Source organism: Argiope bruennichi, chromosome 1 (assembly GCF_947563725.1).
Source record: "Argiope bruennichi chromosome 1, qqArgBrue1.1, whole genome shotgun sequence".
In the NCBI taxonomy this organism is placed as follows: Eukaryota; Metazoa; Arthropoda; class Arachnida; order Araneae; family Araneidae; genus Argiope; species Argiope bruennichi.
The window spans coordinates 87,550,329-87,566,334 of NC_079151.1; the positions used below are offsets into that span (position 1 = coordinate 87,550,329).

Sequence of the window (16,006 nt, forward strand, 5' to 3'; positions counted from 1 at the left end):
GCTCCGATTTTTTAATCAATTAAAACACTAATAAAAAAGTTAAAAAAAAACATCGAGGTTCAGATTTCTACATTCTACAGTATGTATGTGTGAAATTTGGTAATTGTATGTCAATTTTTGTAGCTGTCTAGTCTGTAGAGCATCAAAATACACACTTATCTTTATTAGTAGTAGAGTATATTTCCATTCATATTTATCCTTTTTATTTATTTATTTAAATTTTCATGTATTTCGGTTTCAAGCATTCAATAATATAAATATGTATAATATTTAGAATTGTAATTTATGAAAAAATTCACAAATTTATTCTGATTTTTTTTGATGAAGTAGTTTGACGAGCGGTGCTTAATCCATTTTACATCCATTAAATTTTTGAAATTAACATTTGATTATAGGTACAGAAAGTGTAAAATGCGTAATTTCATAATATATGTCAAGTTAAAGTTCTGCCTGTATATAATATAATTTATTCAAATATATAATTTTGTTAAATTCGTCAATTGTCAATCGCCATTGCATTTTGAATACTTAGAGTGAGATGGGTGAAAGGGAAATGTCTAAAATCTCAAAAATGAGACGTCATTTATTTCATGGACGAGACAGGTAATGTCAGTTATGTGATTATGAAACAAATGTTGTTTGACAGCTTAATATAAAAATAGTTACTTCATCAAAATATAAAATTATTCATTTCATCATTTAAAAAATAACAACCAAAATTATACTGAAAACAATAGGTACTCAAGTTTTGATTTCGTTTGATTCCATTCAGTCAGTATCAAATATGCTTTCCGCCAACTTGCCATCTGCTAGTGAAAAAACAAATGCTGAAGAAATCTGCGCTTTGATTGTTTTTGCATATATAAATAAGCATTATCATACTTTATAGGTATATCAGAGCATAACTAACTAATTTTTCAAGAACTCTTCAGGTAAGTATGAAATGATTCTATTTTATTTAATTTTCGTAAAAATTAATATTGTATTTAAAAAAATGTAAGCATTTTGATTTCCAGGAACGGGGATTTAAAAAAAAACTATAAAAATGTAAATTATAACCCAGATACTTAACATTTCTGCTTGTGTAAATGAAATTTACTAATATCTTCGAAAAAATGTATTCAGTAACCATTTCCAGCTTTCTGTTAGGAATTTTGTCTTTTATTATGTTAATAGATCTAAAATAATTGGCTCGAAAAATAAGAATTGACTTTATATGCACAACTATCTATTAACGGCTGTTGGTTAGATAGTATTGCAAATAAAATAATTGTAGCTGTAGGAGCTCTGCAACTAGCCCTTTATAACACATTGCTGATAGTCGGCATAGCTTAACATTTTACCTTTTCTAATTAATTTTGAATAATTAAATTATTATTCAACAAAATGTACTAAAAAGTTTGTTACTTGATGTAGCCCTACTTTCACAAAGAAATCATAACTATTTTTAAACGTATTTCTATATATGTGAAACGCTGCCGTACGTGGCAAAGAAATCGCTTTTATTAATTATTGCTGAATGGCAACAATCAAATATAGACAAACAATCAAATCACATGCGAACGTTCCATATTGATTCATTGAACTTTTTTACAATTTAATTCAATGGTTCTCTGATTAATCAAGCAGTAAAATATTATTAGAAATCCTCTGGATAGTACTAACCAAACACTTTATTCCCTCAGAGAAAACAATATGTAAAAGATTTCAAGAAATAGGTAAATGAAGCTAAACCAATGGCTAAAATATGTTCAACTACTGCCAAATGAAGATTCGCAATGATTTATTTATATAAATTGGTGACTACATCTTCCAAAACTATTATGTAACTTACAAAAATAGTGCTTGATCTAATACAAAGAAATTACCTTTTTAATGATGTCAATTTCATTTTTGTACAAGGTTTTCTCTTTATTTTTTTATATTTATTAAATGCAACACATAATTCGTAAAAATCAATTTTTAATGTTATGAAATTCTAACTCATTCATCAACACATTCAGTCACGTGCTTTTGCTAAATCAAAATTTAAAAAAAATTCTTTGGATATTAATTCTGAAATAGGATTTTCACTTCCGCTTTTATAATATAAACATTATTTATTTTATATGCGCTGTAATTTATTTTGTCTTATTCAATAAGATTCAAGTTAGTTTTCCGGTCTTATCAAGCAAAAGAGTGAATTTTTTAAAAAAAAAAATACATATATATTCGACATTAGTATTTAATAAACAGCGAGAGTGATTTCTCCAAAAACTTTCTCGCAATGAAAGTGTTAAGCCGAGAATGCCTTGCATAATATTGACGCATTATAATTACGAAATATTAATCTTTAGCGTGAATTTAGAACTTTTACTAAATCTATCGTGTCATCCTTGGAGAGTTATTCAGCAGTTAACCCCTTAAGTGCGATTAATAGTATCCAAAAATTGAATTTGTATTTTAGATAAGTTTTTCCGTTCCGAATGAAGCAAAAATATCACTCAAAACTAAAATTGTAGTCACAAAATCCCATTCCAAATTTCATATATTTAAGTCATTCGGTTTTTGAATTATCGTGTTTACATGTTTCTAAAAGTATAGACTGACAAATAAGCAACCCCTTGTTGGATTTGGTTCCAAATTTGTCTGGTGCCTACATTGTAGTTCTTAAATCTGTGTATTGAATTTTATCTAGCTAGGTCTCTTCATTTTGTACTTATCGTGTTAAGTTAACTAAAACTATGCAGCGAATACATTTATTTTATGTGAAACATAAACGTATTATGAAAATAAATGTGTATGTAGGAATGTTGCTTTCATATTTTTTTATAAAGAAATTTAATTTCTCAGCATTTTGAAGTAATTATTATATATAAATGATTATTCTTTGTTAATAATTATATTCAAATTTCAAACTCACGAAAAAAATACAGTTAAATGTAGCTACCGTTTCTAAAACGGAAAAAGCTACTGCATCCCCGAGTGTCCGTTCCTCTTATACATTGAACAAATGTGCTTTATTATGAGCATGCGTATCGGCAAACATCGGTTATGTTCTTTTTATAACAACACCTTCTTTCTTCAAAAATTATGTAGCGAAACGAATGCATTTTTTTATATGTGAATAGTGGCATCAATACGTACTGTAGGTTTTATTTTCCCCTGAGAGACATATTTTTTTCATGTGTCTCCCAGTGCTATTGTAAGGCATTAAAAGAATACTATTATACTATTGGTATATTTAGAAATCATTTACAAATTAATTAAATTAGTGACTAGATTTATACTCACTTATAAAACTAATACACACTGAAAAAAAGCTATGTTGCGACAGTTCAGCGATCGCCCTTGCTCAAAAAGTATTTTTCTTCTTTTCCCTCTAGCCTTAAGAAACAGTTATGAAGTACTTCGGGCTTTTGGTAATCTTTGCCTTAATTGTATCTACGTATGCTGGTACAGATATGGGACAGTTTTTTGAGCATTTCATTAAGGTAGGATGTGGCAAGTATGTTTCTTCAGGATCGGATACGTTGATGAAAATATGCGGATCATGCTTGCGCTACTCTGTCGATGTAAGGAAAATTGATCAAGGATCATGCCCAAGTAAGTATTAATGCGACATTCCTTTCAACTCATTATTACAAGTGTGAAATATGACAAATTTACTTTAAACAATCAGCAAAATAAATTGTTAAGATTATTTATTAATTCGGAAAGAAATATAACATCAAAAGATTGGTCTACTAAAATCGTTGAATCCTAAGTAGGGATTGCAATACCGGACCAAAATTTCAATACCGGTATTCGGTATTTTTTAAATCTTAATACCGAGATACCGGTTTTAATACCGGTATTAGAAATTTTGGAAAAAGAAAGAAAACACAGGTGTTTCTTTTTTTTTATTTGCCAGTTTTGTTAGAGAGTGTAAATATCACAAAAAATAATTTGTAACTTATAAATTATAACAGTATATAATCACAAAAAAGTAAAGGAACATCTTATTTATTTAAATCACAAAAAAAGTGTAAATATCACTATTCAGTTTGTGGTACTGTTACAAATTTTTGAAATGTGATCTAAAAAAACGAAATGCATCAATTGTACTGTCATTAAGCCTGAAAAGTAATTTTGTGTAAAAATTACCAGCTGCCGAAAACGCTCTTTTGGCATCTACGCTAGTTGGTGGTACTGTTAGCAATGCGCGATATACTTTTTCCAAGTATTTACTTCTAAATCCCTCATCTTCAAATAAATCGATTTCTCGTCGGATGGCTTTGGATATAGCTGATTTCTGTATTGTATTTGGTTCGTTGAAATTTTTTTATTTATTGCTAATTCTAATTTTTGTTCAAGAGACAATTCCTTTTCACTATCGACAGTAGTGACATCATAATCTTCGATAATTGAACCGAATTCTGAATGTGGATAGGTTTGTGGGAAAAAGATTTTTAGAAACTTTACTCTAACTTAATCAGATTTGAATTGGTTATTTTCTTTTCTTCTTTTCATTTTCATTTTTAAAATCCTTAGAATTATGTAAATACCATAAGACATTTTCTATTTCGGTAAGCCTTTCTTCTGTGCGATTTTTCAATTTAATATAGGTGGAATCCGAAGTTTCTATATCCACAATATTTAGATCCTTCTGTTCTTTATATTTTTGGTATAATACATCTATTACTCCTAATTGAATTCCATGTGCATAGCACAACTGCTGATTTGCACCAATCAACTTTCCAACTTATTTCATAATTGTTGCTCCATCAGTCGTTATGGATATAATATTTTCTTTCAGGGATAATCCACGTTTCGCTCATTTAGATTTAAGCAATTAATTAAGTCATTCATTAGCTATTTAATTTCGCCCGTTAGGGAGACATAAAAACAAAAACGTATACTATATTGCTATATTGACGATCCATGAACATATAGTGGAGACAATTTTAAAAATTTCAAGTAAATACCGAAAAACCGGTATTTAAACTTGTGAATACCGGTATTACAAAATTGTACAAATGGCTCAAAATACCGGTATTCGGTATCCCGGTATTGCAATCCCTAATCCTAAGTGATTCCATTAACTTTGACAAATAACGAAATTATAACATTGCACAAAAATAACAAATCAGTTGTAAAGTATGTATACTGCCTTTCAAGCTTTGCTTATCAATAAAAATCAAAAGTTAAACGGAAAATTTGGCAGTTGCAAACTTAATGCAATGAATTTACTAAGCAATATAACTACAGCTGACATTAATTTATGATAAGCATTAATGATATATAAAGATGTACATATTAAAGGCACAATGGAGAAAAGAAGTGGAAACTTTGGTACACATGTTATGTAATCAAATTTAGATTTTAATACATTGATTAAAATTGAAGGAAATATCAAAACTTTTCATCTTTATTTTATGCTTACAAACATAAAATCATTATCTTTTCCTTTATTTGAACTAAGCGTGAATTTTGATGAAATAACAATTTTACTAGAAAATAATGCTGTAAAAGCGAAGTTCCACGATGAAGGTAGTGAAATTAATAAAATTAAAATGATCACGCTATTAATCAAAAACATGGATATGAAAGAAATAGCACATATAATGTAAATACATACAGATAAAATTTATATAGATGTATATATTCTTTGTCCTACAAGGCAAATTTTATAATGCTAATAGAATTAATATATGTTATATGGAAATTGTTAATGATATTCTGTAAAGAGCAAAAGAGTTTATTGATTGAGCACAAGATTTTTTATTGATGATATAGTTATAAATAATAACAATCCATATCCCCCTCTTTTTATATTCATTTTAAAAGTAATATTTCTTGATTTACTTTTTAAAATTTAATTTTAAATATGAAACTTTTAACATTAAATTGCGGTACGATTTTAGCAGATAAATAAGACTCTCTTTCATTATAGAGTGGCTTGTTAGAAATAATACTTTGTGAAATGTATATGAACAAAATCGGAAAACAAATATACATTTTTATGATCTCCAACTACAATTTCAAAAAAAATGTATTAATATTTTTTTTTCCTGTTAGATATATCTGCTAAAAAATAATTTCAATTTTAAAGACTTTTAGATACATATATATTTCAATATTATAAAAGACATATATGTACTAAATAATTAATCCTTTTCTTTTTATTTACCAGATCCTCGAACCTAATTTCTGAGGATTGAAACAGTCACATGGAAGAAATAGAAATGGATGAATGAATGCAAGGCAATCTCTCTAAGCAGGAGAAACATTCAGAATATGAATGTATTAATTAATCTGTATTTAGTAAAACTATGATAAATTGCTAATAATTCTAAGGATAATAAAATTACGCATTTTTCCTGTCATCATAATTCTTTGTATTTGATTAATTTCTTGTTAGAAATGCAGACAAATAGAAATTAAAAATAATTAACTATTTCACAAATAGAGTATTTGATATTGAAAAAGTGAAATAAGCAAAATGACAGATTGCTTATAAATAGGAGTTTTTTTTCGGAAAATTAAGTAAAACTAATACCAGCACATAAGAAAAATTAACTAGAGAATAAAGATAAATAAAAATGAATACCAACTTTTTGAACGACTTAAGAATTATGGAATGACAGAAGAATCGTCTGTCATCGAACATCCAATCAGAAACACTAAGAAATTCGCGAATAACAGAAGAATCGGTTGCCATCTAATTAAGTTCATTTCAATCTTTTACAATTTTAATAAATAACGCATTGCTAATTTATTCATAAGCAGAGACTATAATAATTCCAATAAATAATTGCTGAATATAACTGAACAATAAAAACTCTAAATGAATAGTATAATTTACATTTAGCTCTTCAAACTTCAAGAGACGATTATTTTTATTATTGAATACAAAAATTTTTTAACTTTACTTGAATACAACATAAGAAATAAGTTTTCAGTTACAGGGCCCTATAATTTTTTTAAATTTCAAACTACTGTGGACTCAAGGTTTGGGTCTATTTAACTAACAATTCAAAACTAAATAAGTATAAATTTTAATGAGGACATCAAATTAACCTAAGTAAATTTAAATGCATTTTAATGTTTCGCTAATAAAAAAAAATAGTAAATCAGAAAAAAATTGAAATTACAAATAAATTCTAAAAATATTTTAATGAGCCAAATTTAACAGAATAATAGGAATTGGAGTTCATTTTTCAAATGATTTTTTTTTTTACAATGTCAACTCTGATGTCCAGGCGTATTTCGGAGCTCTATGGGAAAGCACACCAGGTTGGCAATTTTGAAAGAAGTTCACTTTCCTCTCAAAAAATGTGCAGCACAAAGGAAATGAGAGTAATTTAATACTACTTCAATTCATTTATATTTTATTCTTTCATTAAAAATAGGCAACATATAATTCAAAGCAATCATTCAATCAGCAAATTGCAACATTCCATACTTTAAGTCAAAATATTTTTCTTTGGCAACGGAATTTTATGTTTCATTTTAATGGTATTACTGAAGTGATCAAATTTCCTAAATTTCAAATATGGTGTTTTCATGAAATGTAGATATAGAAACTATAGATAACTGATTTGTAGAGAAGAAACTTATAATGACAAGCATAGATTCCTGTTCACAACACATTACTTATTTAATTAGTCAGGTCTCTCAGATTAGTTTTTTGGGAATAAAACTTTTTTAGATTCATACATGACAAATCATAAAACATAACCTGTAGCACTTGATAATTTGCATTTAAAAAAATCTTTCATATCACTCCAAATTATTATAACAGCAATCCTTGGTCAGCTCAGAAAATAGAAACTGTATCTTTATCTAAATTATATCTGTACATAACCGTTGAGCATTAAGAAATAAAAGTACTACTTATTAAGTAGGCCTTGATCATTATCAGTTTTAAATGTTAGTATTAGTCAATTAATATGGTGTCAAAAGATTGTACAAGTTTTGCCTAATGTACAGCTACAAATATAAAATAAAAAATCTAGAACAATGATTCTCAAAAAAAAAAAAAATGGTATAAGTTTGAAATTTTAGTTTAGAAGAAAGAAGAAAATAAAATCAAAAAATATTAAAAACTCAAATCAAAATATGGCAAGATATCAATAGGTAATGTAAGAACAAAGTATCATCATTTACAAAAAATTATATTTAGCCTTGTTATGCAAAAGAAAGGAATATAGAAAGTATTAAGAATTCGAAAAACTTAATTAAAGGGAATTCAATTTTTCATTTCATCAGTCCCAAAATAGCTATAGGATACTTTCTTCAAGTGACCTACTAGCAGCAATCAACCTACTTACGAAGGTCCTGTTCTTACCGTAACTTATTTTAGAAACAAAAAATAGATAACGGAAAGTTTTCGAGTTGCCATGCAAATACCCCCAAAAAAATTGAATAAAAATTTTCTTCATAAGAAAATATTAAAAATGTTTTTAATTGCATACTTACTATTTTAGCTTACGTGATTGGAAGCCACGACATAAGAGCACCCCTCCCACTTCCTGTCACATTTGGCTCTAAAATATTAAATATAGCTTTGATTCATTCCTGAGACCCTTTCTAAAATTGGATACCAGGCACATCCCTTTTACGGGTTTACTTTTATACAACCAGCAAGCCAGTAATATCGAAATTAAGCTAAATACAAATGAAAAGAAGGCGAAAAAACGAACACTATGTTCCAATTCTTACATCAGTATTTTGCATGCTCTGTGCTAGCAGGAAAAAAACTAATAAACTTCCCCTAACGTGTGCATAAACACACAAAAGTTGTGTCGAAGTCTTGTATGATGCATGGAGGTTTTGAATAGGATGTTTTTACTTTATTAAAGAATACATATATCAAACAAATAAATGTGCATTTATTCACTTCTTTATCTCATTATAGACAATATTAATTTTTAAGCACAATATCTACAAGTATTTTATTCATGACCAAATGACCTCAAACAGTCGTTCTATAATGCGCGCGCCATTATCTGCCAATTTTTTCTCAAATTTGCTGCTCAAGATCAATGTATACTTTAACGAGTTATAATAACAAATGATGGAAGTATGTTAATATAAAATACTCAATTCGTAACTGCATTTCCTAATCAATAATAACCATTCAGAGAAATATTATCTAACAGAACAAATGACAGAATGGAGAACAATTCAAAATTAAAATAATGTGCAATCAATGCTCTATTAATATCAATGTAAAATAAATCACTTTATTATTATTGCACCAGAAAAATAAATTGTTCCTTAAGCCAAAACAATTCATGAAATCTTTCGAAAAATTAGTGAAGAATCTTTCATTTCAAATCTAAAGGTAGGCATTTTTACTTTTAGTTCTATTCGAGCTATCTTCCAGAAACCAGCTACACCTGTCCTTGTTCTTATAGTTACTGTAGTTTCTACGGGCATATTTGAAAAATACAGTCAAATAACTGAACATGAAAGCTATTCGCATTCATAATTTAAGGAAAATAAATTATGAAGTCTACTTATTAATTAACAAGATAGATTAAATAAAATTTGCAATAAATTAGGTTCACTATCATGATTCCTGCCTGTGATCCAAAGCTTCCATCCAATTTCGTTACATTTCTCTACCATCTGATTACTATCCAATTAGATGTCTTTCTACTTTAGTTATTATAAATTGCATGTGGAAGTCAGTTGAAGGAGAGACAATTAACTTATTAAATAAAATATGAAGACAAGACATACGTATGAAAAATTTTATTGACTTACAAAGAAACATACAAAATTACAGTTATAAAGATTATACATGCATTTTAAATAAGATGCAGTACATACAGTTAAATTATTTTATATCTTGATTAATGAGTTTAATAAGAAATTAAAAAAAAGTCAAAGTATTCACTGAATATTGTGATAATTATATCTTGTATTTAATCCTCTGACAAGACTATCAATCTATAATTACGAAAATATAAGCAATTTGAATTACAAGAAATCATTAAATAAAAGATTAAAAGATCTGTGTGACTCCATATTTTTTTCATTTAATACAGATTAATTACTTCATTAAAAGTGTCCCTTTTTTTCCAGATTATATTGCATTGATTATTTTATTTTATTAAAAAGGTTATCGAATTAATCATTTAATTATTAAATGAATTTTATATTTAATAATTTGTAGGAACGCAGTTCTAATTAAGCATATTGTAGAAGAGAATTTTGAATCTAAGCTTTTATATCGATATTAAAAAATTAAAAGAAAGATCTATGTCCACACTATTTAGCATTCATCGCATCCATTCGATATTTAGATTAAAAAAAGGAAATACTACATTTTATTCTTAAAAAGTTGTCCATATATAATTTACCTCGTTCAAACGAAAGCGACACATTTTATCCTTAAACACATTGATCGCCATGTTGATCAGACATGGCGATCAATTAATATTTTTGAGAATTCAAAGGATTCTTGATTGACTGGCCGGCCGAGCCAATCAATAATCCTTTTTCCAAGAACTTAAATATTTCTTTAAAACTTAGATTATGAGAGCAAATTTCTCAGAAACCCCGCTTCCATAACAATTAGATGTAGCTAAAATACTTCGGACTTAAAATATTAAATACTAAATATTTGTTTTTAAATATAACAACTATTAAAATAACTAGTTTAAAAGAGTAAATGGATGCAATGAATATTCCCTAGCATATTTACAAATAAACTAGAATTAGAGTTAGTTAAATATTTAATTTTATATAGTTACATTTAATAGTTTATTGTGCATAATTATATTTACATTTAAATATTCTGCATTATATTCGAGCTACTAATAATTTTCTGGTTACTAATAAATTTTTATAAACTTGTGAAATTCATAAAAAGTGAAATAGAACAAACTTTTACAATTACATTCCCATTAAATATTTGCTGATCAAAAGTTTTAATCTGTACACAAAATCATTTATATAAACATGATAGCAAGATCAACGATAACTGTTAAATATTTTTTTCTTATTTTACTTTCAGTTAAATCTTTTTAGCAAGATTGAAATAAAATATTTGCCTTATTTTTTCCATTTATTCTACAGTGAAATTTTATTCAGCATAAATAACTACTCAAACACAATAAAGTTTTGGAAGCCTGATCATAAAGTGAGCTCATGCAGAAACATTTGATAGAATAATTTTAAAAACATTCAGTTTAATATCCGATATCTTTAAACCAAAATAGATTTCGAGATTATACATACATCTATATAACAAACAAAATATACAACAATGTACTAAAACAGTTCATTATTGTAAATTTATTCAATTTGTAGAATTTGAAATAATTTCTCATCCACAAAATGAATACCTAAAATAGTACAGAATTATGAAGTTAGATTTTCATTTCTATCGCATATTTGTATAAGAAACAAATACAATGAATTTTTAACTGAAATTCTGAAATTTGCTTGAATTCTGGAAGATATTCTGCTATAAAATTTAAAACAAAAATTGCCACTCAGGGAAATAAAATCCAGTAGAGTGATAATTTTTTAAAAACATTTGGAAGCATATGTAAATTTAAAATACTTGTTATTTAGTTCCAATAAATCTCAATTACAATGAATGCCTAAAAAGGCATGATAAAAATGAGTCCTTTCCTTAGCTACAGTAATTATGGAATAGTTTTTGTAATAGATCCAGAAGCTGTTACTTGAATTGAGAAAAAAAATTGTAACATACTTGTACATGATTAAGTAAAAGATATTAATAAATCAAGAACGACAAAAATGATTTCTATTGCCTTTTCATAGCTACAGTATTAGAAAATTGCATCTAAGATTTTGATAGTACTGGAAAAGTAAATCAAGATTACAGGCGATATGCAGTACTATAAAAAATTAGGTTAATATTCTTTGAATGTACATCCTCTTAAGCACAAGATCCCGAACAATATTGTTGCAATATTTCCACGATGCTATATGGCATTCAAAATATTTAACAGTTCTTGTCATAAGGTCAACACGGTTCATCACTATTCTGAATTAATGTCAAATTAAAGTCGTGTTTAAATAACAGAATATGCATGACGATATTCATTTTTCAGTCAATCTGCGTCAACACTTCAGAGCAATAAATGATAATAAATAAATTATGTATCATTTCATACATGTTTTGAATACCACATAATTAAATAAAATAATTGAAAATAAATGCACAGAAATTCATGTAATATCAGTTCTTATAATAAAGGAGAGTTTCAAAAGTGAAATATTTGCATAATGATTAAAAATTTCTCAAAGTGCGTAAATAAAGACATTTTTTCTTTTATAGCTTCATCATTTAGTTTTTCAGAGAAATTCTTCATGCGATACATTTCTAGTTTATTTTATCTTCTTTCCTCACAATATTTTCAACAGCCTGTAGCGCAACTATTTTTGTTACTCTTGGGTTACTTTCTACTAAGTCTATTTTTAGCGCGCTATGACGATATTGGGTTTTAACTTCTGACCCTGTTAAAGCCAAATGATATTCAATATCAGTGATCCTTTTAGCAAAACTTTTAAAGATGCCCCGCTTCGTCTTCCAAAAATAATTCTGATTGCATGAAGTATCGCATTTTCGCTTTACTGAGACATTTCTATCTATATATAGTTGGTTTGTATCAAAGCACTTTAATAACATATGTTGAAGTTGGTATAATGTCACAAATTTGACAAATCATCCATACTTGGATCTTTATGGATCTCCATATGTAATTTACTTGAGTGCTTAACTTTTTAATAACTTCATACTTATTCAAGCTTATAGTTTCGGTCATGGTCAAATCTTGAAGCCTGAAAAAAAAAGAAATTTAATATAAACCAGATAGAATTTCTCAACGGTACTGTGAAATGGAAGTGAATAATAGAAGAATACTTCTCAAAATCCAATAATTCAAGAATAAATCTTTAATAAAAATTTAATCTTTCATAATGAATCTTAATTCATTATGAAAGATTAAATATTACATTTTTCCTTATTTGAAGATGGTAGCATTAGTTATATCACAATTCCGCTATCTTGTGGGAATAGAAATATTTGCAGCGAGTCATTTTAATTACGAAGTATAATTTAGATAAAAATTTCCTTACAATTTGATAAATATACCTAGAAAACTTTATTCAGCTATATGCATTTATTCCCTTTGAATGGGAAAAATTCAGGATAAAATGAATTTATTTTTTCACATATCTAGAATACACAAAAATATAAAAACTAAAATATTTCTATTAAATTTTTTGCATATATTATAATATAGAAGCTTACCATTCCTTTGAATTATGGCATCAAAGTGCTAATCATTCAAAAAATATTTTCCTTCACATCCAGATCAGTTTCTACCCCTCGAAGATATCCATGGAACTGAGGTGGAAGTGGCCCTGCACGCATTTATTTAGAGAAATGGCATCAACATGTGAAGTATGAAATGAAATTGATTTGCCTTTCAAAGTAAAAAGAAAAAAAATATTGAAACATCAAGTTTGTTTGAATCGTTTAGTTATAGCTATACAATTATAATTATAATTTAGTAACTTACCTAGTTCATTTGATATCTTCCTTCCCATCATCCAAAAATAACTGGAGTCGTTCGAATTTGTATCTGGATCCAAGAAGATAGCTGCCTTACAAGTGAAAAATATGCCGCTCTTGAAGATTTGAATAATTTCTTCTCGGCAGCATACTGCTCAATCAGAATATGCTGTAATTTATCTTTATTTTTCGTTCGGCAAAGTCTGATCAAAACTGGCTCTTGCCTCCAACTTAAATACAACCTGCCATTATCAAATTCAAGTGGATACACATTATGAAACTGCAGGACACTTGCATTTTATTGAAAGAGGCGAATCGAAGGCAAAGACTCCTCAGTCATTCAAATGTCTCAATTGCGTTTTATGTAAAGATGTCAATTTGAAAGTGCATTTTCTTCAGTAAAAGTTTTTTTATTTGTGATCAGATTTCTTTCAAAATCCAAACTGAAAAGTATTTAATTTTTACCATATGCCACAGTTTAAATAAAAGCATCATAAGTTAAAAGAACGTTCACTTAAAGGAATTTTCTCTTAAAACAATTTACTCCAGCATTATTACAAGAAAGATAGCAAGGAATTGATGGAGGAAATGCATTTTTTTAATTAAAGAATGTCATATGCAGGCCAAAAATTCTTTAATGCTTAACATAAAATGCAATTCCATTTATGCTTGGGTAATTATCTTCATTCCAGAAAAGGCTGATTGGATTTTTCTTCAGTTCCATAGATGAACGACTTGTATTTGATTCGAATGATGAAATTATTTCAACCAAAAAGGATTTTCTTCTGAAAAAATCCGAAACCTAACAATAAAACTCAAAATCTGCATTCAGTTATTTAGAGTTATTGAAAATTTTCAAACACATGAAGGATTTTTTGTAACCTCCAAGCAAGCCATCAATTACGTTGACTTTTTCCAGTTCAATAATAACAGCACAAAATGCTTTAAACAAGACTTTCCACTTCTGTCGCACAGGTCAACATCAAGAAATTCATTTGACCTAAACACCTTCGCCTCCCAACGATTGTTTCGGTGAAAAATTCGAAGATCAGAAATATTTTCATCGTACTCATTCAGAATTTCCAGATTTAGATTCAAATGCATTCTGGAAGCTTTAAAAAATGCAAATATTTAAAAATTGAGTTTGCTCCCTGTAATTTATTTACAAATCGTAAAACAAATTATAGTTCTTGAATGAAGAATTCAAAATTCTCTAATAAAGTTTCTCTCTGTTATGGTTTCCAATTAAAAAAATGAATTTCAATTACTCAAATAAGTACAGTTCAAAAGCTGATTTAAATCTTTCTTCGTGTTTACGATAGACATTAATTTTGATATTGTGATTATTTCGTCCATTAGACACCGAAACTACCTTTGTCTTGATGATCACAATTAACTCCAACGATATATCTTTACGAGATATTTTTAAATCATTCTGAAAGTTCCATCCAATGCATTGGGAATTTTACCTCTATCCCAATTTTGCTGAGATGAGATCATTAGGCCAATCAAAATCCTATTCATATTTTCAGAACATGTCCCTATTCAACCTACTTACGAGAAATTATAAAACTTGCATTGTATCGGATCTGAGCTCTTAATATATTCAGTTGCTTTAAAAACCAACACCGTAGTAGGGCTATGCCAAAATGAAAACTTTTTTTTTTAATTCAGTAAAGATTTTTTTAAGTGGAATATAATTTCTTTATAGAAGGGGAGAGTGAACATTTGAAAGTTACAACGTCTATCGGACTAACTTTTGCATTGTAAGTTGAGAAATAATTTTCAAGAACATGAAAAGAGAATGAATTAAGTACTTTAGCGTTTTAGAAAAATGACCGTGGTAAATTATATAAGAAATATAATAAAACGTATGACATAATTAAAATAATTTAAATCAAACATTGAATTATTTTTGGAGTTGCAAACTGCTTTCAATTATATTGAGTAATTCTTATCAAGAGAAAATCGATTAAACCATTATTGGATTGAGTGAATGTTGGAGAAAATTATGAAAATACTGAAACCTATTGGTTACTTTAAGTAATTCTAAAAACATTTGAGTTATTGATTTACTTCAAATAGGTTTTAAGAGCAAAATAATTATTTTTTAATCATGAGAGCTTCATCGAAATACAAATTTTGCATACTTTCTTCATATTACAATATTCATAAGTAAAATGCAATGTACTTAAAACTCGACACCATTTTAAATTACAATTATTTTTACCATTAATGTTTACTTATATATTACAACTATCTGTATAGACAATTAGAATTGTGAGAGAAGCTTTTATACATTATCACTCATTAAAATTTTTCAGCAGTTCATTCTACATATTTTTGGTTAAATTATTCTGCTTTGGAGTAAATTTTCAGAACCTCTCATTAAATTTCCAATATTTGATTAACAAAAATTTATTAAAACTGATTTATTATCCATGGGTAGAATAAACCCAAAACTCCATTATAAATAATGTC

The 16,006-nt window shown here is 27.5% G+C and overlaps 2 long non-coding RNA genes across 2 annotated transcripts; one reads left to right on the top strand and one right to left on the bottom strand.

The window, feature by feature from the left end:
- The first annotated feature begins 785 nt into the window (after window positions 1-785).
- LOC129977458 (uncharacterized) lies at window positions 786-6,353 on the top strand. Its single transcript, XR_008785214.1, has 3 exons — window positions 786-932; window positions 3,366-3,585; window positions 6,155-6,353. It is a non-coding gene; the product is annotated as an uncharacterized LOC129977458 (long non-coding RNA).
- Window positions 6,354-12,296: 5,943 nt separating this feature from the next.
- On the bottom strand, window positions 12,297-13,916 carry LOC129977469 (uncharacterized). The gene is made up of 3 exons (XR_008785215.1): window positions 13,533-13,916; window positions 13,262-13,436; window positions 12,297-12,789 (listed from the first exon to the last, which is right to left on the bottom strand). It is a non-coding gene; the product is annotated as an uncharacterized LOC129977469 (long non-coding RNA).
- Window positions 13,917-16,006: the final 2,090 nt, after the last annotated feature.